At 56.0% G+C, this 15,972-nt stretch overlaps 2 non-coding genes across 2 annotated transcripts; both read right to left on the reverse strand.

The window, feature by feature from the left end:
* Positions 1-6,294: 6,294 nt before the first annotated feature.
* LOC142766192 (U2 spliceosomal RNA) lies at positions 6,295-6,487 on the reverse strand. The gene has a single exon (XR_012884432.1). It is a non-coding gene; the product is annotated as a U2 spliceosomal RNA (small nuclear RNA).
* An 8,668-nt stretch (positions 6,488-15,155) lies between these two features.
* Positions 15,156-15,345, reverse strand: LOC142766291 (U2 spliceosomal RNA). The gene has a single exon (XR_012884471.1). It is a non-coding gene; the product is annotated as a U2 spliceosomal RNA (small nuclear RNA).
* Positions 15,346-15,972: the final 627 nt, after the last annotated feature.

A 15,972-nucleotide genomic window follows, 5' to 3' on the forward strand; every position in this document is an offset into this window, starting at 1 on the left:
TTGAGCCGATTGTTGACTATGGTTGCCACGATTTTATAGTCAACATTAAGAAGGGTAATCGGACGCCAAGACGCCGGGTCACATGGGGGGGCTCCGTCTTTCAAGATCAGGACGATCCGTCCGTGGCGGAAAGAGTCCGGCTTCACCCGTTGCTTGAGAACCAGGTTTACAACCTCAAGGAGGTGATTACCAAGAGTCTCAAGAAAAGCAACATAGAAAGCAGCCGTGAGGCCGTCTGTTCCTGGGGCAGAAGTTGGGGGCATGGTGCCTAAGGCGCAACGAAGCTCCTCAATCGTTGCTTCGCCACACAAAGTCGTGTAGTCAGCCTCGTCCAAGCGCCGGAGATTCCTGCAGAGATCGCTTGTTGCTCTTGGTAGCCCAGGTTCACAGGGCTCAGTCTGCTGGAAGGCCGACCTGAAGTGGTCCCGGAAGATGGCTGCAATCTCGGCCTGGTCTTCTGTGATCGTCCCGTCAGGACGCCTGGCCTCAGTGATCTTTGAGCAGCCATTCCCGTTCACCTCCCACAGATCGACTTCCGTTGTGTCTGCCGCGGTACTCTGCGTCGCCTTTGGCCTCCGCGTCAACTCTTGTAGGAGTCTGCCGTACTGGACCTCCAAGGCCCCAAGGTAGTCTTTTGTGCAGGCAGTTAGGGTGTCGGCACCTTCGATTATTCTCTTCCTCCGCAGAAGCTCATTCATTTCTCTGGTTATTCTTTTTTTTCGTTTCCTGCCCTCTCTTTGCAGGAGCCCTTTCCACACATTCTTCAGGTGGTCCCAGACTTCAGGGGTGACCTGGGGGGCTTCTTTCAGCGAGTTTGCGATGAGGTCCTGAAGAATCGGGGCGCAAGTTTTGTCAGCCAACAGCGCCGAGTCGAGTCGCCAGCGCGTGCTGCCGGTAGGAAGACCGGGCGTTCCCTTGACCGTTGTGAGGACTGGGGCATGGTCAGTTTGCCCTTGCAGGAAGTCCGGCAGGGCTAGGACTTCGCACGACATAATGGAGGGGAGGAGGAAGTCCGGGACGTAAGCCCGGTCGATCCTGCTTGCCGTGGTTCTTGATGACCGGGTGGGAACGAAGGTGTCATCGTGGAGATGGACCCATACATCCGTGAGCCGCAGGTGCCGAAGGATCTTCACCAGTTCTTTGGCGTGGTAGGTTGATCCCCCTCGGCCTGGACCCCGGATGTCTCTCGTCGAGTCAACCACGCAGTTGAAGTCACCAAGAATCACGTGTGGCAGAGGATCGGTTAGGCATTCATGGAGTTCCTTAAAAAAGGAATTTGTATCCGCGCGCGTCACTGGGGCGTATACGTTCGTAAAACGGACTCTCCTTCCGTCCACGTATATGTCTAGCATGATCGAGCGGCCATTTGCTGAAAAAATACAGTGGGAGCCCTGCCGGTAGCGACCCGAAACGAAAATGACCCCGACACCACAGGACCTGGCAGTCGTCAAGGCGAAAAAGGCATCAGTGTGGCACGAACGCCGGAAATTAACCACGTCTAAGGGAGACCTGAAGTTGGTCTCTTGGACGAAAAGTATGTCTATGTCCTGACCTTGGGCAAAGGATAAGACCTGACGTTGTTTGTCCCTGTCTCGGAACCCACGGACGTTCCAGGTGGCAAACTTAAGCGACGGCATCTCCGATGGCTGCGCGCACAGCTGAGTGAAGGTAAAGAGCCATCTGAGAGCAGGCAAAAAAAACTAGGGAGGCATTGTTAGGGGGACAAACGCCTAGGCTGTTGAGCAGAACGGGCTCGCGTGTTTTTCGTCGGTGCGGTGATCGCCTGTTTAACAGCACGCAAGCGTCAAATGTAAACAAGCGTGACGTCACGCGCTGCCGCGATAGCGAAAGTGTGTGAAAGCGCGTGTGTGCCTGCGATAAGAGGAGCATTGCAGCATGGCTTGATTCCGGTGTCGGTGGCGAGGGTGTCTCGGCGTGGCTAATCTTAGTAAGAGGGGAGGGGGGGGGGGGGAGCGGCGCGTCGCCTAGGCAGATGGATGGCCACTTATTTTCTTCGCTCCCCGGTGTCATCCGCGGGGGCGGAGGGGGGGCCGTCGCCTATAGAGCCCTTTCGCGACTTCTTTGGCTGGTTGCGGGCTAATGTTGCATCACTGTCGCTGCTTGTTTCAGGGGGCTTTGAGCGGCGTAGGGCGTGCTCGGCGCTCTCGGCTCTCCCCCCTTTCTCCTTCCTCCTGTCTTCTGTACCGGTCGCCGACCTTCGGCGCGAGCGTGAACGGTGCCGCCGCTGTTCGAGTTCAGGCGGGAGCGTGTTTGCGGGAGAGGAAGGGGGGGCGTCTCCTGAGCTGCTCGCTATTGGTAACTGGTGGAAGAGGCCGGTGAGGGTTGTCGAATCGTCGTGTGCAGCGTCGCCCGGGAGTATGTAGCGGCCGCAACTCGTGATCGGGATGTCTTCTGAGCAGTTTGGGCGTGTGTGCCTGCTGGGCAGCGGCGGGAAAGATTCGTCGTCCAGTCTGCGCGGCGCTTGCTCCTCTCTATTATTAGTCGCCTTGGCCTTTGCGGTTTCTTGGTCATCAGGCTCCGATAAGACCACCACCCATGAATCACGTGACGAGTCCGGGGAACTGGACTCGGTGCCGCTTCCGCCGTCGGAGACGCGGTGTGTGTGAGGGCTGTCTGCTCCTCCCGCTTTCGCTGGCTGACCCGCGGGAAGCGACGTGGACGTGGACTCGGCGTGCGTACTGTCACTCGTGTTCGTGGTATCCGTCTCCCTAACTGGTGGAACGCTAGGGGGGGTACGAGTGGGGGGGCTCGAACGCAAGACTTGCAAGTTCGGCTTGTCGGTACGGCTGACCAGGGGGGTGAGGACGCTCGCGCGGTCTTGTTTGTTGGCGGCGGTTGTAAGAGCAGTCGGGAGGCCACGGGCGGCTGCGACATAAGACCGTTTGCGAAAACATTCGCGTGTGCCGTGTTGGCCCCCACATCGCAGGCACTCGGCTTCGCATCCCTCCGTATCATGGCCAAAGGTGCCACACCGTTTGCAATAAGGCGTCGAGCAAGCGGAGGCCATGTGGCCCACCTCGCTACACCGCGCGCAAACGCGCCGCATTCCCCGGTACTCGAACATTACGCGGTGCCCCGCGACGGTTGTGAAGTTGGGCACCGGTTTGTTCATTTCCATGCGCACAACTCGTATGCCATTCAGCTTGTTTGGGCGGTTTGTGGCTGTCGCAAAGGCCACGCTCTTCACCTTCCCAAACTGCGCAAGTGCGTTTATCAGGGGTTCATCGGGGAGAAATGCGGGGTAGCGAAACACGTTAACGAAAGTTATCGGTGGCCCCACAGCCTCCACTGCCACTTTCACATTGCTAACGACAAAACCCTCGGCTACCGTCAATTTGGTTGCTTGAGCCGTGGTGCGAGTACACACCAGGAAGCGCGATCCACCCATATGCTGGAGTACGTGCACGCTATCATCTCCGGCAGTGCGCTCTACTGCATCGATTAAATCATCTATACAAAGATCGCCGTCTGGCGCGTTAAAGAAAAAACAATTTTCCCTCACCGGGAGGTTAGTTTGCGCGGATGTCATGCTGGTAAGCGTTGCCTGTTGCTCCTCCAAGCTAGGAGAAGGGGGGGCGTGGCTGTGACTGGTAGGAACGCAGCTATGCTGCGTACTGGTAGACGGGCTCAGCAGGCGCTGTGTCCGAGGTCTGGTAGTTGATGGTAGACGGCGGGGCGGAAGGCACCAGGGCAGCAGGTGGGGTCCGGGGTCCGCACGTCATCGGGCATGGGGGGGTCACCGAGCAGGAAAGCCCGGGACAGGAATCCGGGTGCTGCAGGCTGGGCCGACAGCTCTCCGGGGTAGACGCTGGACTTTCTTTTCGCACTGGAAGGCCCGGGGGTCGACGTCGGCGCGACGTGACCCCAGGTCCGGCTGAGTGACTCGCGCGAGAAAAAAAGGCTTGCTCGGACACTTTGATCTTAGCCAAAAGGCCGAGAAGCGATGCAATTCATTAGCACGTAATTAAAATCCATTCTTTCACACCTCGTACTTAGTTCTGGCCAAAAGCCGGGCAAACAGTAGCAAAGCAATTCCGACGTCCACCCATGCACAACCAGCATTGTGCACCGACAGCGGCAGCGCTGGCTTCACGGCATTGCTTTTATCCCCAGTCCGCTTGAAGTTTCTAGTTTCGCTTACAAACATGTTAAAACTGAAACCTTCTTTTTCCCAGAGGTCGAAGCCACGCGTGCTTGCTTGCATGCGTACTCTCTATGCGCCCATGACGTCACACCAAATGCTTGCTGGCGAACATTATCAGGCATGTCGCGAGGGATGCTACAGCATTTGTTTTAAAAACTGATGCATAGTGTACATGTCCAACTCGAGCACCAAAGTCTGGAAGGAAGGAAAAAAAAAATGACTGTGCAAAATGTGAATACGTCACCCATCCAACATGGCTTCTACGCCGGCTGCCCAAGCAACGCCTCTGCAACGACGCCCACAATCATCGGCAAAAAGGTGGTGCCTTTGGCTGCTTCAGCACGCTCAACATATGCCTTGCAAGTTCCGACGTGGCGGAACACCGCACCGAGGTCGACGAAGGTCCTGCCGTGAAAGGCAGACCCGGGAATGCGTGCGAAACGTCTACCGCGTGGGTTGTGAAGCCGGTGAATGAAGGATCATGTGGCAGAGGGTGACGGAACGTGAGTGTGCGACTTGACGCTGCGATGTCGTTCAAGCGTTCAACGGGCCGGCAGGTTCTGTCTGTCGTGGTCGAAAACGTCCGAGTTTTGCTGATTCCGAGGGGTAGGAGTGCTATGGTGGCGTGTACGAGGCGCTGGTGCGGCGCTCCGTCGATCGTGCCGGACGGACATGAGGCGGCCGAAGGCGGTCGTGAAGTGGTCGCGGAAATCAGTGGAGAAGTACTCGCCTGCGCTTTTCGTCGAAGACGCGCGACAGACGGTCTTCGGGAGACACGGGTGGTTGCACAAATGCGACCGTGCGTCAACGTGCAGCCATATTCGTGGATTATTTCGCCCCATTACGATAGCTTCGTCACTGCGCTCGCTGGTGTTGCTTGTTTTTGTTGACCTTCACTTGTGGCTCACACCCACTGTGGGGGATTGGCTGGTTTGTTGTTCTGCTTCTTCGACTTCTACATACTCGGCTTAGTGAAGCTGTGAGGAGTGACGAGTGGGTACGGAGGCAAAGCGCGCCCGGGGCGTGATCTCACGCGTCCTGGGGTCCACGTCGCTTCAGGTACGTGCGTGGTGCGTCCGAACGTCTAGTGCGCAATTTTCTTGGAACTTCCAGCAACTGGCAATTCCATTGAGGTGAGCGTGCGAGGATGTTCGTTGTAATTAACGAGAGCCAACGGTGGATGAGCTGGTATGAGATGGTGTTCAGAAATGAAGTGTTTGATCAACAAGGCGATGCCCGCCGTGGTGGTCTGATGGCCGTAAGGTACTCGGCTGCTGACCCGCAGGTGGTGGGATCGAATCCCGGCCTTGGCGGCTGCATTTCCCTGTGCTCAGATTAGGGTGCACGTGAAAGAACCCCAGGTGGTCGAAATTTTCCCATAATCATATGGTGGTTTTGGGACGTCAAACCCCAAAGGTCAGTGGACATAGGAAAAGCACATCGGGGCTTTGCCGCTCCACCGTACAGCAGGTGTGTGCGGAGTGGGTCCTGTGGCGTTCTTTGCGATTTTAATTTGTGATGGGGAATAGTGTAGATGCGTAGACGTGGCGAGAGCACGCGTCTTCAGGTTCAGACGCCGCGTGAAGATGTGAAATAAAAATGCCTTCGCTTGCCACTGCAACTGTAAACAGAAACACCAACCAAACCCCATTTTCTAGAGGCTTTTTTATTTTTCGTTGCGAAACGGGTGAATTCGAAAAGCGGAAATAGCTTGGCACATACATACACACTTCTACACACATACATACATACACATCGCACATGCATACACATCGTATACACACTTCTAGCTTTCCTCCGAAACAGTAATGATAATTTCCTCAATAGTTTTATTAATATGAGTAGGAACGTTAAAAAAAATAAGAAACTTGAGTATGTACGTGTGAACATAACAAAATAAAAGAGACCCTCCATATATGAAATACACACGGAAACATTTATTTTCCCAGAGCAATCGTAAGTGTAAACACAGCTAGCGCACTCCCTGCACGCGAATACCGCGTCAGCCGGGGCGGCGTGCCGCCACCGTCTCGGACACTCGACGCACCCAAGCCGTTTACCCCGGTATCATGGGTAAATCCGAACACTCCTTCTATCATTGAATTTATTGTCGAACTCACCCCGCAGGGGGTGAGTGGGCCGATCCCGGAGGTAGTGCAATACCGGGCCAACCCGTGGCAGAGGTGAAGCAAGCTTCAAGCACTCCGCCGCATCACAAAAATAAGTTTAATATCTTGGATCCAAATAGGATCCGTATCAGATATTAAGCTGATAAGAACAGATACTACACAAAGAGAAGTTTATTTGACTTCAAACAAAGATGGCAGGACATGTATATGCGTTTTACAAAATAAACAAACCGGGGCACAATGAATATATACAAGTACATACAAAAGAGCGCATTATCCTTATACATATTGAAACCATAAAGGCAGACTAATCTGAAAAAATGAGCACAAACACTACACAAAGAGAAGTGTGTTAAACTTCGTCAAAAAAAAAAAACCAGCGCAATGAGAACTACACAAAGAGAAGTTTATTTAACTTCAAACGAAGATGGCAGGACATGCATATACATTTACAAAATAAACGAACCGGGCACATTGAATATATACAAGTAGATACAAAAGGGCGCGTCATCTATATACATATTGCAACCATAAAGGCAAACAAATCAAAAAAAGAAGATACTACGCAAAGAGAAGTTTATTTAACTTCGAACAAAGATGGCAGGATATGCATATCATATGCGTTTTAGAAAATAACAGACCGTGGCACATTGAATATATACAAGTAGATACAAAATAGCGCGTTATCTATATACATATTTACAACCATGAAGGCAAACTAATCAGAAAAAATGAGCACAAACACTACACAAAGAGAAATGTACTTAACTTCGTCAAAAAAAAAAATGCAGCATATACTATATACATATGTACAATAACCAGCGACACCTTGGTGTCGATGAGCGGGCCAGCGGCAACAACACAGTGTCAAGCAAGTGTCTATTTGTAAACCGGTGCTACAGGGGTGTATCTGAAGAGCGGGGCGAGGGGGGGTCACCTTCGTTTGGAACTAGACATGCGATTGCTCCTGAGTTGGGCACTCCTCGGGAACCGAGAGGGGTTAATAGCGCAAAATTGGGGCAGCCAACTTGCCCTCTCTCATGAAGAAAAATTTCGTGTGCCAGCGGCGGAGGAACATCTCCTCTCCGCTGGCCTCGAGTTCTCGCGAGAGAATCTCCCACAACAACCTTCTTATTCGCGTAAGGGCAGGAGGGGCCGCCCGAACTGGCTGTCGACGCGCTTCCGCGAGCGAGCGTCGTTGCCACACCACGAAGAGGGTGCAGGCGGTCACGAGTCTCGCAAACGCTCCCTTATTGCGTTTATGTCCTGGTGGGGGGCGAATCCCAAAGCAATGCGCTACCATGCGCCAGACAGGGCGTGCGGCCATACATTCAAACAAGGCATGCCTTTGGGTTTCGGGCTCCCGACAGTTTGGGCAGCGGTCGTCGGGCACTATGCCTAGCCTCTTCAGGCGGCGCCTAGTGGGGAGAACCTCCCACGCCCTCTTCCAGAGAAAATCCTGGATTTCGCAGGGTAGCAGGGTCTGCAGGAGAGAGAGGTCGCGCCTTGCTCGCTCCGCCCGCTGCCGGTCCTCGTCGCTGAGCTGGCTTGCCGTGAGTGCCTCAACAATTCGGGCCGGCTGCTCTGTGTCAGGGTCGCAATTCGGCGCTTCCTTGCGCAGCATGCGTGCCGTCGCTGCAGCTACCCTGTAAAAGGGCGAGGGTGATTCAGCGTGCGGGCCGGAGTGGCGACCGGCATCCAGCCAACTGTTAGACGGGCCGCTCCAATAGAACAGCAGGCCTCTCCCGACATAGTTGTCTTCTCGCGCCACCTTGCGAGCCGTTTTCAAGGCGAGCAGTTTGCTCAAGGTGGGTGCGTGCGGGAGACCGAGCCCCCCCTCTTTAACTTCCAACTGGAGGAGCATTCGTTTGACAGGGGGTGGCGTCCGGCCCCATAGCAGTTCGTTTGCTATCATGCCGAATCGAGTGGCCACTCGCGCCGGCATCACTGCTACCCTGCTCACGTGAGAGGCCAAGGCAAGCACGCTGGTTTTTGTTGCTACCGCCTTTTCGCGCAGGGTTAGGTTGAACAGCGCTGCGCGCTCGGCTAGCCGTGCAGCCCTGTCGACGACCCGCGCCCAAGTAGAAACGTCCACTCCTTCGCGGGAGAAGTACACTCCAAGAACCTTGACCGTGCTGACCGGTTCTATGTCGCCAATAGCTTCTGCGGGAAACGTGCCGAAAAGCAGTGCTCGGCTCTTCCTCTCATTCAGTTTGGCTCCTGATGCCTCAGCGTATAGCTGGAATACGCCGCGGAAGCGATGGAGGCTTCGCACGTCCTTGAGGAAGAGCGATATGTCGTCGGCAAACGCCAGGACTCTTATCTCTTCGGTACCGGTCATTGGCAGGCCCCGGATGCGTTCGTCGCTGGCCAGAGTTGTCAGCAGGGGCTCGATGGAAAGTACAAACAAGGTTGGTCCCAAAGGGCAACCTTGCCTGATGCCTCTCGTGTACCGAAAAAAGGCTGTAGTCCGGCCGTTCACCGCGACACAGCTTCGCAAGTTGGAGTACAGTAGCTCGATGACAGCCACAAACTCCTGCGGGAGCCCGAATCGGCGGAGCACTTCGAAGAGGTACGTGTGTCTGACCCTGTCGAACGCCTTTGCTTGGTCAAGGGACAGAAAGGCACCCGTGACTCTTTTCTGCGTCGCATATTCAAAGACGTCTCGTGTGGCTGTAAGATTGGCAAACATAGACCGGCCAGGCACAGCACAAGCTTGGTGGGGAGCGATCAAGTCCGGCAAGAAAGTCCGCAGCCTGGAGTTGAGTATGGACGCCACGATCTTGTTGTCTACATTGAGTAGAGAGATCGGGCGCCATGACGACAGTTCGCGTGGTGCTGCACCGTCCTTGAGAATGAGGGCAATGCGCCCTTCGCTGAATGAGTCAGGCTTCACATGCTTCTGAAGGACCAGGTTGACCATGGCCAGGAGCGGGGCACGCAGAACTTCAAAGAAAGCCGCATAAAAGCCAGCTGTTAGGCCGTCAGTGCCCGGAGCCGAGTTCGGCGGCATGGCTTGGATGGCAGCGCGGAGTTCTTCTTCCGATACTGCGCCGCGCAACACTATGCACTCGTCTTCGGCGAGCCGAGGCAGGCGCGAACACAGACTGGCCATGAGAGTTGCCTCGGGGGGTGGGCCGCAAGGCTCCGGTTCATGAAAAACGGCCTCGAAGTAGTCGTGGAACTCCGCTTCGATCTCGGTGGGGTGGGTGATCAGGCTGCCGTCAGGCCGTTGCACCTCTGAGATTCGAAGGGAGCCGGTACCTCGCGCCTCGTTCATGTCTATGTCTGGTGCGTCCCCCGATGCGACGCGTGCATCACGTGCGTTGCGCGCATTTTCCCGGAAGAGACGGTCATGCTGAACTTGCAGCGAGTGGAGATAGTCGCGCATACAGGCCGTGAGGTGGTCCGCGCTCTGTACAATCCGCATGCGGCGGAGTAGCTCATTCATCGCTTTTGTGATGCGCTTCTTCCTCACGCTGCCTTCTTCCTGCAGAAACGCTCTCCATCTCGCCTTCAAGTCGTCCCAAACCGCGGGGCTGGTACAGGGGGTGGCCTCAATCGTCTCCTCCAGGAACGCTGATATTCTGAGGGCGCTCGTGCGGTCTTTGATGAGCGCTGGGTCGAGGCGCCAAGTTTCGTTTCCTGCATTAGGGCCGGGCGTCCCTCTCACCGTTGTAACCAACGGGAGGTGGTCAGTTCTGTCCGCCAGCCCGTTGGGGAGGGTGAGGACTTCGCACGACGCAAGAGAGCCGACGAGGCGCTCGGGGACGTAGGCTCGGTCAAGCCTGCTGGCCGTTGTCCGCGAGGTTCGAGTGGGGGCGAATTCATTTCCGTGCAGGTGAACCCACGCGTCCGTGAGCCGCAGGTGTCGGAGGATCTTCACCAGCTCTTTGGCGTGGTAGGTTGAACCGCCTTGACCTGGGCCCCGGACGTCTCTTGTGGAGTCCACGACGCAGTTGAAGTCCCCGAGAACCACGTGGGGTACGGGCTCCACCAGATTGTCGTGCAGCTCCTTAAAGTAGGTGTTAGTTTCTGATCTGGTCACCGGCGCATAAACGTTCACAAAGCGCACCTTGGACCCGTCGACGAAGACGTCGAGCACAAGCGTGCGCCCATTCGCCCCAAAAACACAATGCGACTTTCGCCGGAACCTGTCCGTGACGAACACGACACCAACGCCGCAAGCCCTCGCGGATGTTAAAGAAAAAAAGCCGTCAACTTGGCAGTTGCACCTGAATAAGGTAACATCGAGCGGGGAGCGGAAGTTGGTCTCCTGCAGAAAGAGGAGGTCGATGCCCTTAGATCGGGCAAACGTCACTACAGCAGCCTGTTTATTTCTATCGCGAAAGCCGCGAATGTTTAATGTGGCGAACCGCAGCATGGCCATGATCCTTCAGTTGGAGCGCCGTGTCTCGCTCGGAGGGAGGAGGAAGGGTGAAGGGCAAGATAACCAGGCGAGTTGGGCATCAGCGGGGCGTGGACGAAGGGGAGCGAGGAGGGTGCTGCGCTAAAAAGGGGAAGGGGCCCAGCCAGGTGAGCCAACAGCAGAGGGTGAGGGGAAGCGGGAGAGCGGAAGGCAGCGAGGCCGTCGGAGCAGGCGCGCCGCTTCTTTCTTCAGGTAGCCTTCTCAGGACTTCGGCGGCGGCTCCCATTTGCCCCCACCGGCTTTTGTTCAAGCTTCTGGGACTTCGCGTGAGGCGGAGCATCGCTGTCGCTGCTTTGGCCCACCGTCCCCGATCTGCGCTGCCGGGCGTCCTTGCTCGCGGTCCTCTCGCTCCCATCCCGCCTGTCGTCGCCAGGGCGTCTTCGCGAGCGCGAGCGCGAGCGTGACCGCTGCTCGAGGCCAGAGTGCGGCTGGCCCGCCTTTGCGTCAGATTTCCGGCTTAACCGTTTGGATTGAGCAGGGGGGGACAAGTCGAGGCAGTGTTGTTGCGCTCGCTGTCCTCGGGCAGCACGTAGTACCCCTTGCCCGTTACGGGCAGTTCGTCCAGGGCAGAATCATGGGCACGCGCCTCCAGGTCCTCCGAAGTCACCATTGCGAGCACGTTGGCCGGCGTTAACGGCACAGAGGGGAGAGCGCTTCCCCGCTCGGTGGCACTAGCCGGCGCCCTCTGTGCTGATGGCAGAGATTCGCAGTCGTCCTGGTCCGATGGGAGTGCCCGCGGTGAAGCGGAGGAGGACTGCGCCGAAGCTGTATCGGAGGGACTGGGCTCCGTTTCAGACGAGGCAGTAGTAACCTCCTCACTCGTCTCCCGCCCCTCTCTCTCGCTGGCGAGTGAATCGGCCTCGCTGCTGCCTGTAGGCGGGTCGATGTTCGTGGGGTGGTCGCCTGCTTTTCTCACTGTCGCGCCGGGCGTGATCTTGGGCGTAAGCACCTGAAGCCGCGATTGTGGCTTTTCTGACCGGGGCGATAAAGAGCCACTAAGTGGGGCTAGATCAGAGGCGTGGTCGGAAGTTGAGGGGAAACCGCGGGCGGCCGACGCGTAGGATCGCCTTCTGAAACACTCCCTCGTCCCGTGGTGACCCCCACAACGCTTACATTCACTAGTACAGCCCTCTGTGTCATGGCCGAAAGTTCCGCACCGTTTGCAAAAGGGAGCGGAGCATGCCGTCGCCATGTGGCCCACTTCACCGCATCGTGCACAAACTCGCCTCATGCCGCGATACTCAAACATTACGCGGTGCCCTGCGATGGTCGCAAAGTTTGGCACCGGTTTGCTCATCTCTATCTTAATGACTCTTACCCCGTTGAGCTTGTTTTGGCGAGTGGCCACAGTGGCAAACGATATGCCCCTCACTTTGCCGTACTGAGCAAGGGCGTTGCTAAGTACCTCGTCTGATAAGTAGGCGGGGTACCGGTAGGCATTCACGTACGTGACCGGCGGCCCTACGGCCTCAACCGGTACGTTTTCGCCGTTAACCCGGAAGCCTTCCGCCACCATTAACCTTGTCGCCTGACTGGCGTTACGCGTGCAGACGAGGAACCTAGCCCCGCCCATGTGCTGTAGAACAAATACACTATCATTCCCAGACACTAGTTCAACGGCGTCGATTAGATCATCTATCGAAACATCGCCATCGGGCGCCGTGAACATGAAGCAATTCTCCCTCACCGGGAGGTCGGACGTCGACGCCATTCTGGTGCGCGTTGCCGCTGGCTGCCAGGAAGGCGTGGCTGGTAGGACTGGTATCGTGCAGGCTAGCTGCACACTAGTAGGACTGCGGCTCAGCCGAGGCGGGTGCCGCGCGGATACAGGAGGCGCCGGGTGGGTTGCAGCAGGACTCCGGGACGGCAGGCGTAGACCGGGGGCCTTGCTTCACCAGGCATGGGATGAGTGGGCGCCGGACAGGGAGGTCCGAGGCTCGGGGCGGCGGTCGCACGTGCAGGACGGCGATGCCGCGTAAACTAACTTTGGCGACTTGAACCCCGGGGTCGACGTCGGCGGGACGTGACCCTGGGTCTCGCGCGGGGGCGCAAAGAAACGGCTAGCTCGACAATTGGTCTAGCCAAAAGGCCGAGAAGCGATGCAATTCATTAGCACGTAATTAAAATCCATTCTTTCACACCTCGTACTTAGTTCTGGCCAAAAGCCGGGCAAACAGTAGCAAAGCAATTCCGACGTCCACCCATGCACAACCAGCATTGTGCACCGACAGCGGCAGCGCTGGCTTCACGGCATTGCTTTTATCCCCAGTCCGCTTGAAGTTTCTAGTTTCGCTTACAAACATGTTAAAACTGAAACCTTCTTTTTCCCAGAGGTCGAAGCCACGCGTGCTTGCTTGCATGCGTACTCTCTATGCGCCCATGACGTCACACCAAATGCTTGCTGGCGAACATTATCAGGCATGTCGCGAGGGATGCTACAGCATTTGTTTTAAAAACTGATGCATAGTGTACATGTCCAACTCGAGCACCAAAGTCTGGAAGGAAGGAAAAAAAAAAAATGACTGTGCAAAATGTGAATACGTCACCCATCCAACATGGCTTCTACGCCGGCTGCCCAAGCAACGCCTCTGCAACGACGCCCACAATCATCGGCAAAAAGGTGGTGCCTTTGGCTGCTTCAGCACGCTCAACATATGCCTTGCAAGTTCCGACGTGGCGGAACACCGCACCGAGGTCGACGAAGGTCCTGCCGTGAAAGGCAGACCCGGGAATGCGTGCGAAACGTCTACCGCGTGGGTTGTGAAGCCGGTGAATGAAGGATCATGTGGCAGAGGGTGACGGAACGTGAGTGTGCGACTTGACGCTGCGATGTCGTTCAAGCGTTCAACGGGCCGGCAGGTTCTGTCTGTCGTGGTCGAAAACGTCCGAGTTTTGCTGATTCCGAGGGGTAGGAGTGCTATGGTGGCGTGTACGAGGCGCTGGTGCGGCGCTCCGTCGATCGTGCCGGACGGACATGAGGCGGCCGAAGGCGGTCGTGAAGTGGTCGCGGAAATCAGTGGAGAAGTACTCGCCTGCGCTTTTCGTCGAAGACGCGCGACAGACGGTCTTCGGGAGACACGGGTGGTTGCACAAATGCGACCGTGCGTCAACGTGCAGCCATATTCGTGGATTATTTCGCCCCATTACGATAGCTTCGTCACTGCGCTCGCTGGTGTTGCTTGTTTTTGTTGACCTTCACTTGTGGCTCACACCCACTGTGGGGGATTGGCTGGTTTGTTGTTCTGCTTCTTCGACTTCTACATACTCGGCTTAGTGAAGCTGTGAGGAGTGACGAGTGGGTACGGAGGCAAAGCGCGCCCGGGGCGTGATCTCACGCGTCCTGGGGTCCACGTCGCTTCAGGTACGTGCGTGGTGCGTCCGAACGTCTAGTGCGCAATTTTCTTGGAACTTCCAGCAACTGGCAATTTCATTGAGGTGAGCGTGCGAGGATGTTCGTTGTAATTAACGAGAGCCAACGGTGGATGAGCTGGTATGAGATGGTGTTCAGAAATGAAGTGTTTGATCAACAAGGCGATGCCCGCCGTGGTGGTCTGATGGCCGTAAGGTACTCGGCTGCTGACCCGCAGGTGGTGGGATCGAATCCCGGCCGCGGCGGCTGCATTTCCCTGTGCTCAGATTAGGGTGCACGTGAAAGAACCCCAGGTGGTCGAAATTTTCCCATAATCATATGGTGGTTTTGGGACGTCAAACCCCAAAGGTCAGTGGACATAGGAAAAGCACATCGGGGCTTTGCCGCTCCACCGTACAGCAGGTGTGTGCGGAGTGGGTCCTGTGGCGTTCTTTGCGATTTTAATTTGTGATGGGGAATAGTGTAGATGCGTAGACGTGGCGAGAGCACGCGTCTTCAGGTTCAGACGCCGCGTGAAGATGTGAAATAAAAATGCCTTCGCTTGCCACTGCAACTGTAAACAGAAACACCAACCAAACCCCATTTTCTAGAGGCTTTTTTTATTTTTCGTTGCGAAACGGGTGAATTCGAAAAGCGGAAATAGCTTGGCACATACATACACACTTCTACACACATACATACATACACATCGCACATGCATACACATCGTATACACACTTCTAGCTTTCCTCCGAAACAGTAATGATAATTTCCTCAATAGTTTTATTAATATGAGTAGGAACGTTAAAAAAAATAAGAAACTTGAGTATGTACGTGTGAACATAACAAAATAAAAGAGACCCTCCATATATGAAATACACACGGAAACATTTATTTTCCCAGAGCAATCGTAAGTGTAAACACAGCTAGCGCACTCCCTGCACGCGAATACCGCGTCAGCCGGGGCGGCGTGCCGCCACCGTCTCGGACACTCGACGCACCCAAGCCGTTTACCCCGGTATCATGGGTAAATCCGAACACTCCTTCTATCATTGAATTTATTGTCGAACTCACCCCGCAGGGGGTGAGTGGGCCGATCCCGGAGGTAGTGCAATACCGGGCCAACCCGTGGCGGAGGTGAAGCAAGCTTCAAGCACTCCGCCGCATCACAAAAATAAGTTTAATATCTTGGATCCAAATAGGATCCGTATCAGATATTAAGCTGATAAGAACAGAGTGTAAATTTTATTATGTTACAGACAATGCATGGGATGTCTGGAATAAGCCGGACGACATCGTATTGTTCCTGGACATAGCACCGGGATAGCCAGTTGGAAGTGGACGCGGATGGTGGTACCAGGGACGCCAGGATGTAGGTCATCACAGGAACCGCCGGAACAGCAGCGGCTTAGTCAGGGCACCTGGCAGGTGGTGGGCGATGTGGCGACGTAGACGGTGGGTCTTGTCTTGGTCATCGGTCGTCTAGCTGCGTCCATGTCCCACGTGCGCGTGGTAGATGGCGCGGGACGCTGCCACCACCTCGCTCACGCAGAGTTTCTTCATGAGACGCAGGTAGCTGCGGGAGCACAGGCGCTGGAGGACGCGGTCGTTGGCCGGGTCCCAAGCGCCGAGAGCCCCGACGATGACGGCGGCCACCGTTACTCTCTGGTAGCGGCGACGCAGGTAGTCGGCGACGGGTTGGTAGCGTGCGACCTTGTCGTTTCGCGTGTTGGTAAAGGCCTCCGGTGTGTTCTCGAACGGGCAAGCCACGTCGATCACCAGGGCCTCCTCCCCGCGAACCAGGACAAGGTCAGGACGCAGTCCGGTGTCGCCGACCGGCCGGTTCTCGTACGCTACGGTGTAGTCGCGGGCAGCGGCCGTGCGAAGGCGCGAGACCACC

The sequence above is a fragment of the Rhipicephalus microplus genome, chromosome 6, assembly GCF_043290135.1.
Source record: "Rhipicephalus microplus isolate Deutch F79 chromosome 6, USDA_Rmic, whole genome shotgun sequence".
Classification (NCBI taxonomy): domain Eukaryota; kingdom Metazoa; phylum Arthropoda; class Arachnida; order Ixodida; family Ixodidae; genus Rhipicephalus; species Rhipicephalus microplus.